We start from the raw sequence: 9,356 nt of genomic DNA, 5'->3' as shown, positions 1-9,356 counted from the left end.
CCATATTGAATTTTCAAAATCTGACTTCATATTCTTAATGAGCAACCTCAAAAACCTATATATAGATTTTTTCGATCGAATACGATCACTTATAAATTGGGTATACTAGGTCTGGTCTCTGGTTCCGGACCTTTGTCAAATTTTGTCGGCCTGTGTTATCGACATATTAAGAAATTTTTTTCGAAACTGTTAGGTATTATTGAAATAGACGATTTTTGTCATGCACAATTTTTTGTCTGCCTCATAGTTTTTGCAAAAAACGAAAAAATTATAATATAATAATCGATTTTTATGCATTGTTTATGGGTCTTTTGAAAATTCTCCTTTAGAATTAGTTTGATTGTGTTAAGACACATAAAATTTCTTTGGAACATTTTTGCATCTGATTGATAGTTTATATAAAAAAAACCACAAACAAGATTTCTTTGAACCCGATTGCAGCCGACATTTATTAAAATTTTCACATTTTGTTTTCCCATTCTGCTAAAGAAACCATAGAAAGAAAAATTTTGTATAAGACTTTTTTCCGTATCTCGAATAGTTTATTTAAAAATACAAAAATGAAGTTGATGGAAAATATATAGTTAAATAGCAACAGGGGGAGTAAATATTAACCAATTTTTTTCAATCTTTTTTTGAGTTTCTCGAAATAATATAACAAGGATAATTCGGCCTATTGAAATTAAATTAATTAATATTGTACAAAATTTGGATTTATCTCAATCGACACTCTTGTAACAATGGTAGGGTATTTGGACCTTTTGCTTTCTTAGTGCAACTCCCCATGGCTAGCTGATTAGTGCCGCTCGAATGGACGCTTTCTTGCCTGGCCCGCGCTTTCCATTGTTTAAAATTAGAGCCAGCGGAGAAAACCAAAATTTTGTACAATATTAATTAATTTAATTGCAATAGGCTGAATTAGCCTCGTTATATTATTTCGAGAAAATCAAAAAAAGATTGACAAAAATCGGTTAATATTCACTCCCCCTGTTGATATCACAGCCACACAAAAAAAAGTGTGCGGATCTGGTAAGAAGACACATATATTCCTATGGATTTTGGGGCGCTGAATTCAAATTTGGTATAAAAAAATCACCCATCACGTCATGGTTGAGCCATAATCTCAAAAAATGACGAAAAATCATGCACTGAGGCAAATAAATTTCAAAATAATGCCAGTGATGCAAATTTTCGCTTCAAAAACATGTCGACAACTTTGAAGGATCAGCCCTTGCCTGATATCAGCTTATTTAAAATAACTTTACCCGACAGAACCTGACCTCACCTAACCTGAATTAACAGAAATTTATTGAACTACACGTAAAGCTCTGGAAGAATGTTTTCCCAGTAGCAAATGTGTGCTACATCGAATGGGTCAACTCGAGCTTAACCTAGAAATAAATCTAACCTAGCCTAACCTAACCTAACCTCACGAAACACAATTAAACCGATTGTGTTGTCCCGTTGTGTTTGCGGTACCGTTTCATTCAGCTTCGGCTTAACCTACATAGAGGTTTAACCTATCCTAACCTAACAAAACCTGACCTAACCTAACCGATTACGCTGGCAACCCTGTTCTTGCGTATAGTATAAATATATCCATTAAATTTAAGAAAAGCAGAGAAAAAATTTCTGAATTAAACTCTTATTCATTTGCATGTTTAAGTTACAGTTCTACATTTTAATTGATACAAACATTGTCAGGTTAATTGAAATGGGTTCAATTCTACTTTTAGTTCCAAGTTTCTTCAAATAAGTAATGTGCGTCTAAATTTTTAACCACCTGTAGTACAATGAAATGAATTTTATTTTGTTACAACGGGAACACTTAAGTTAAGTTGTATTGCGTTAAGCAAAATTTCGTTAGGTTCTGTTCAGTTAGATTCATTTGTAGGTTAAGATCGAGTTAACCTATTAAATATAGCACACATTTAAGACTGAAAACCGTACGCTTACATAGCTACACGTGTGGTTGAATTTCTTTCGGCTAGGTTAGGTTAGGTCAGGTTTTGTTAGGTTAGGATAGGTTAAACCTCTATGTAGGTAGAGTTGAAGCTGAATGAAACGGTACTTCAAACACAACGGGATAACACAATAAGTTTAATTGTGTTACGTGAAGTTAAGTTAGGTTAGGTTAGGTTAGGTCAGGTCAGGTTTTTTTAGGTTAGGATAGGTTTGACCTCTTTGCACCTTAAGCTCAAGCTGATTTAAACGGTACCGCAAACACAACGGGACAACACAATCAGTTTAATTGTGTTTCGTGAGGTTAGGTTAGGTTAGGTTAGGTTAGGCTAGGTTAGATTTATTTCTAGGTTAGGCTCGAGTTGACCCATTCGATGTAGCACACATTTGGTACTGGGAAAATATGCTTCCAGAGCTTTACGTGCAGTTCAATAAATGTCTGTTAATTCAGGTTAGGTGACGTCAGGTTCTGTTGGGTAAAGTTATTTTAAATAAGTTGATATCAGGCAAGGGTTGATCCTTCACAGTTATCGACATGTTTTTGATGTGAAAATTTGCATCACTGACATTATTTTGAAATTTATTTGCCTCAGTGCATGATTTTTCGTCATTTTTTGAGGTTATGGCTCAACCATGACGTGATAGGTGATTTTTGATACCGAATTTGAATTTAGCGCCCCAAAATCCATAGGAATACTTGTGTCTTGTTACCAGATCCGCACACTTTTTTTGTGTGGCTGTGTATTCAACGATGTTTTCCTTTAACTATATTTTTTTATTTTTAAATAAAGCAGAATAAGAGCAGAATAAGAAAACAAAGCGTGAATATGTTAATAAATGTCGGCTACAATCGGGTTCAAAGAAATCTTGTTCCAAATCTTGTTGGCTGTTTTTTTTATATAAACTATCAATCAGATGCGAAAATGCGCCAAAGAAATTTCATGCTTCTTAACACAATCAAACTAATTCTGAAGAAAAATCTTCAAAAAACCCATAAACAATGCATAAAAATAGATTATTGTATTATTCTTTTTTGCGTTTTTGGAAAAACTATGAGGCAGACAAAAAATTGCACATGACCAAAAATTGTTTATTTCAATAAAATCTAGCAGTTTTAAGAAAAAATTTCCTAATATGTCAATAATTTTCCAAGATATAGCATAAGTTATGTAAAAATGTTTAATTAACAATATCTCGAGAAAAACCTCAGTTCGCGAAAGCACCTCACACTGTTGGATTCAGGAGACCATTCTGCACAATATCCATTAAAAAAATTCCAGGGACCTATTTCCGCGGACTAAACGGTTCTTGGCTTCCGGACTATTAAGCCGTTCTTCGAGAGAACGGCTAATATATTCTTAGCAAGAAGGCTGGATCTCGAGGATGCCAAAAGTGACCTCAGACAGATAATCGGCTGAGGAAGATGAAGTACTCGTCGTTGAGGGAGACAGCCCGATCGAGCAAGCCTCCAAAGGGGAGCGATAACTACCCACGCCCAGCAATGATGACGAAAGCCGACGAGCTCTTTGCGTGAAATCGTCACACTACTGAGGGTGATACTGAGGGTATTTTGTTTGTTATTACTGAGCTTGCCTCTTCTATCTTCTCAACGGGGGACAATGGGGGATTTTATAACTCTGAATGGCCGTCAGTGAACTAGGATTTACTCTCTGCTTCCACTCCAAATTAGGATTCAAGATTTGAATTTGAATCTAGTTCCCGGCTTTTCGTCTGCTGTCTCCAATAATCCCGAAACTTGGATGGAAACCTGGGATGCCTTTAGAGCCTGGCATGCTTTTCAATCATTATCTCTTGGCTTTGGGAACGAACTTAGTAAACAGGAGACATACTTGGGTTTGCATCAATAATTCATATGTGGGAGGAAGCCCTCACATCCCATAACAGGGCCCGAAAACTTAAAACACTGAATCGAGAGTCCTGTCTACTTGAAGACTCTCGCGATGAGGATAAGAAGCATGTCTGATTGCTCTAGACTTGTTGTCTCATGTTCACTTATTTGTTCTATTTTTGTAGCCATTTGAGATAAGATTTACCCTGGAACACTCAGGGTGTAATTTATTTTGCCTCGTATAAAATTAATTTCAATCACGATAATCAGCTATATTATACTGTGATTTCATGATCCAGACCTTCATGAGTGAGTACTCGATATTAATAATGTCTCCTGCATTTTCTTACCACTGACATTAAAGGCAAGACCATGTGTTTTAGCAACCTTCTTTGCTGATTTGTACACGAACGCTTTTTTGCCCACTTCTTAGAATTTCCTGTCGATTTTAAGAAGAGGGTTTCGTCTATTTGTGACTATATGTGCTGCACTCAGAACAATCCTGTTGTGAGCAAATTTGAGATTTAGAATTCCGCGATCGCCTCGATAGCATGAAATGTAAAAACGCGGAACAGAATAATTAAGGTGCATGTTTTTTCTCATGTGCATAACCTTTCGTCAACCGATATCGAGATATAGGAGTACATCCTTCGCCCAAGAAACCATTCTAAATGAATCGAGTACTACTCGGACGGCAAGCATGTTCATTGCAATACTTTTTTACTCGAAGAGAGTTCGAAAGACCAAATCCGCGAGATGAGACATTTGAATCTGCAATAAAGAATATCCTTTATAGATTCCACGTCCTGAATGCAGCTCTGTGACATGCCAAGGGGTCGTATAACGCTTATGTTGAAGAGCTAGGGATTGTCAGGTTGCCATTAGGTTTTCCTCGCTCTAAATAAACCTTAGCGGATTTTTCTAACCCGAACCCTATTATAATCTCCCAAGTTTCTTTCGAGACAAGCCCAAGAGCAAGATATAGTTGCTCCTTTTTTTAGCATAGAGCTCAAGATCATCCACGTAAAACACGTGGCTGATCTTGACCTTGTGATGTTCAGGTTTATCGCAGGAGTATCACTCGTAATGGTAAAGTGGGAGAGATACTGGCAATAATGTGCGGAAAAGTAGCAGATGGCTCACAATGTCGCCCTGCAAGACACATATCTGAATTGTGACGCTGTGAGTTGTCACACGATGTCTATGGGAGGTGAAATCGAAGGCTTTTATATAATCAATCCAAAACATCGATAGGTTGTGCTGGCAGGATTTTGCGTCTTTTCAGACACATCTATTGACTAGCAGTCTCTACTGATACACTGCTACGCTTCTCCGTCAGCCGCGTTGCTCGTACATAGCTCCCCATACAGGTCCGATTGTTCAAACAATCCTATTATTTAGGTTAGATGTGTGGATCTTGTATAGAGTGTTCACACAAGTTATTGGCTTGTAATTCTTAGGGACTGCTAATTTGCCCATTTTTAGCAGGGGCACTTTGCGCCCTTCAAACCAAATAACTCTGCAATAGGCTCTTCCGACATCAGATATAAGATGAAATTGCGGGCCAGTTATGTTGGGTTGAATGAAACTTTTTCCAACGAAAGGCCTTAATACTATTTTGTACCGAAGCGAAATAGTTCATCATGAATTTTAATACATTTTTCACTTTATCGGTAATGATAGGTCTAAACTTTCCCTAGCTTCAGAAATTAACCGCATTCTGTCAACAATGTGTTGCATGATGGTCAGCAGCTTTGACTTGCTAAGTGTGTGTCGACGGAACCAAAGTTCTCATCTGAACTGTTGAAGCTTGGCATTAAGATTCTTGCTAGATGTTATATAGCCAATCGAACACTGAATGCGGGACGCATACTACCTTATCCAACCTATATTTGTGCTGAATTGATGTATTCGTCTTCTGGTCTTATGATCAGCCATTGGTGTTGTTTAACGGTTTGAACCCGCCAAAGCTCTCGCTGCTTTATGCTTAGTATAACTGATAGTCCATAGGTCCTTTGGAAAACATCTCTACAAAGCTTGTCATCCAATTCAGACAGATATTTGGGCCGAGATTGGTTCCCGCGTCTTCTCTCTTTGCTGTTGCCAGCCTGTTCTGGCTGTAGTAAAGAAGGCTCTCCGCTCAACCCGACTCATTGTCGATAGCCCTGCGCCTACGATTATTTTAAGCGGCGCTTAGTGCAATCATGTTTGGTGTTATCATTGTTGTTCCCACAAGCTGCTAGAAAGAAGGGTCGCGAGGCGTGGTCATTTCCGTGGTTGTTTAAATTTTTTTAATCAAATAAGAACAACTGCGGGATTTCGCCGAGAACGGATGCAACCGCTCCCAGCGAAATCGCGGTAAAGTTTCAGTCCTAATCACGTCTAACATACGTAAGCTGGGTGGTTACAAACTGTGATACACTCAATATGATTATCTGGCAAAACTCGCGTATACCCTGAGGACAGAGAACAATCTAAGAACGACTACCTGCTGCATTTTTCCCGCAAGTGTCCTAGCATCTTGTTGACTTGCAGGGATGCGTTTCAGGCTATTAATCAGTGAAACCTTTACACTTTCGAGAGCGCTTATGATAGAAATGATTTACTTAACGGAATGTGCCGGTTATAACCTTGGGTATGATGTTTTTGTCATCTTATGTCGAAAATTCGATAATAAACATGGTTTTGCTTTTTGAAGTCAAAGACAATTATGTCAGGCCGTAAGTGCCTTGAGAAAACTATATATATACCAAATTGGCAGGGTCAGAAATACATGAAAATTTTCTCGCGTGGGCGAGAGTATTTCTCACTCAATACGCTCATTGGGAATTCGCAATAGCTTTCAAATTTTGCGCCGCATTATGGCTATCCAGCCATCTTGAGTATAGCCGGGTAAATATCCTCGAATCAATATATCGAGTTCTAAATGTTATGAAGTAGTACAGTCAAAATATACATAATATATAATTACAATAATATATAGACGATCTTTAAGTTCCAATTGTTACCAGCGGATTTCCCATGAAAATTTTTTTATATTACTGATCCTGCGGTTATTGAAAATATCCGCTCTATTAGGTAGACAATCTTAAATTTCGGATCCCTAATTTATACATAAAAACACCCCATAACAGATATCGTGTGATTATACTTGGCTGGCCTGTTCGACAAATATTTAATCACTTAGATCCGATCATTGGGACAGTTATAAACGCGATATTGCATGTGCCATTTTGAATTTGAAAGTTACGAATTCAGCTTTGAATGCAGCGATCTACAAAACCCCAGCACACCTATTTCTGGTGCACCATAAAAACATTTAGTAATTTAATCAAGTATGTCATCAAATGAACGACCTGATTTTTTTACGGGAAACCCTGCCATACTGGACTGGGTATTCTGATTTCTATAGTAAGCCACTCGGCATTTAAAACTTAACGATTTTATCTAACTTTTTCGCGAAACAAGCTGAAGTTTTATGTGTTTTTGGGACCACAGAGTATGCATGCTTTCGAGTCCTTTCCGTAAATGGTCTATCAGATGTTTTGTAATGTATCACACACTCAACGCTGAATACATTCTGTCTTGCTCATTCAATCTTCTTGTTCAGTTAATGCAAGCCTCTTTTGATTCGTCGTCAGTTTTAGCCATCGATTTAAATCAGCCTCCTTTTCCAGAAATCGTGATCAACTCTCATGAGGTGCCTGATTTTTGCGGTTACTTTTGTCGTTTGCTCCTTGTTGTCTTAGACTTATTCATACAGCGCCTAGAGAAGTGTTATGCATTGATATCCAGGTTACAAGAGGTAGTCGGCGTGATTTAGCAAGGACTGTTGCGAAAGGTCCCGAAGTTTTAGGTGTTTTTGGCACCACAGACTATGCATACTTTCAAATCCTTTCTATAAATGGCCTATCAGATGTTATGTAATGAATTACACAATAAACGCGAAATAGTGAGACGATGTGCGTGGGGGCTAAAGTGTAGGCTTTGAACCCATTCCGTCTGCTTGCCGGTTGGATTCCCACCTAGCACTCTGGAAGAGCCTCGGCGGCCCATGCGGTGAACACTAGCCTAGAAAGGGAATTGTCCACCATCAGAGAGTCGTGGGACCGGTACCTCTAGAGAAAAAGTTTTTCTCTAAGTACTTAAAGCTGTTGCTCATGGTGGTTCGGAACCTACCTTAAATGACAGGCACCCCTCTCACTACCAAGTAAGCGTGCGGGGGGTGTAAAGTAATAGGCAAGAAGGTGCAAGACAAATATAAACCCTTAGGAGACACATTGGAAGCTTCCAAGTCACTAAACACGGGACAAATTCTGCCTTGCCCATTCAATATTCTTGTTCAGTTGATGCAAGCGTCTTTTGGTCCGTCGTCAGTTTTAGCCTTCGATTTGAATCAGCCAAAGCTTTAAGCGCACCGTAGACTAAACAATTGATCGTATAGAGTTTAGAGTATTTCGAGATATCCTCACAGATAGATGCATCCATTTTAGCCAGCTCTTGATACTTAGGAAGAACCTAGAGGTTTATGTTCCTCCTTGCCCTGAAATCTTAATCATCTTTCATGAGGTGCCTGATTTTCGTGATTACTCTTTTTGCTTCCTCCTTTTCGTCTGCGGCTTGTTCATGCAGCAGCGAAGGAAGAGCTCTGCATTCATATCCAATTTTTCAGAGGTACCTGGCTTGATTTCGCGAGGATTGATGCGAAACGTTCTGAAGATTCAGATGTTTTTGGCACCATAGAGTATGCATACGCGCTAAAAAGCCTCTGTGAACGTGCATAATGCTGGAATCGTAACAGTCTAGAAAGCCAGATACCTCTGTAAAACTGTATATGAATGCAGAGCTATTCCCTAGCCGCTGCATGAACAAGCCGCAGACAAAAAGGAGAAAGCGAAAATGAAAAAAAAAATGAAAAAGAAAATCACGATTTCAGGACAAGGAAATAACATTTACATCCAGGTTCTTCCTAAGTATCAAGAGCTGGATGAAATCGATGCCTCCATCTGTGACTATATCTCGAAAGAGTTTAACCTCCGGTCAATCAATTTTTCAGTTTACGGTTAGTCGAAGGTTAAAACTGACGATGGATCAAAATAAGCTTTCATCAACCGAAAAAAGAATTGAATGAGCAAGACAGAATGTGTCCCTTGTTTGGTGTGTATGTGATTATATAAAATCTGATAGGCCATTTACGGAAAGTATTTGAAAGCCGCCCAAGAACTGAAGATCGACCAGCAAACACAGAACAAGTTAAAGTTGCTGACAATATTGTCTTCATATCTCCCCTCATTTTCCTTTTTCTTGAATGTGATTTTGTATTCGGTCGGAGCCGAAAATTCTAACGCGAATATAACTGGGATGAGAAGCATGTTAGTCGCAGATACTTTGTTTAACGCAGACAGAATGAAGGACCAAATCTGTCCAAAAAGACGCTTGTGTCTGCTTTCGATTCTACATCCCATAGACTTATCATCTGTCTTTTGGAAATCTTAAAGGTTCATCCGCAAATAGTTGGGTGCATAGAGAGATTGATGCCGCTTTG

General features: G+C 38.5%; 1 protein-coding gene across 1 annotated transcript in view; it reads right to left on the bottom strand.

The window, feature by feature from the left end:
- Positions 1-9,356, bottom strand: part of LOC117175622 (protein stoned-B) — a 320,808-nt gene that overhangs the window by 125,228 nt on the left and 186,224 nt on the right. The window lies entirely within an intron of this gene.

Source organism: Belonocnema kinseyi, chromosome 6 (assembly GCF_010883055.1).
Source record: "Belonocnema kinseyi isolate 2016_QV_RU_SX_M_011 chromosome 6, B_treatae_v1, whole genome shotgun sequence".
NCBI classification, from domain to species: domain Eukaryota; kingdom Metazoa; phylum Arthropoda; class Insecta; order Hymenoptera; family Cynipidae; genus Belonocnema; species Belonocnema kinseyi.
This window is presented reverse-complemented; position numbering and strand designations above follow the sequence as displayed.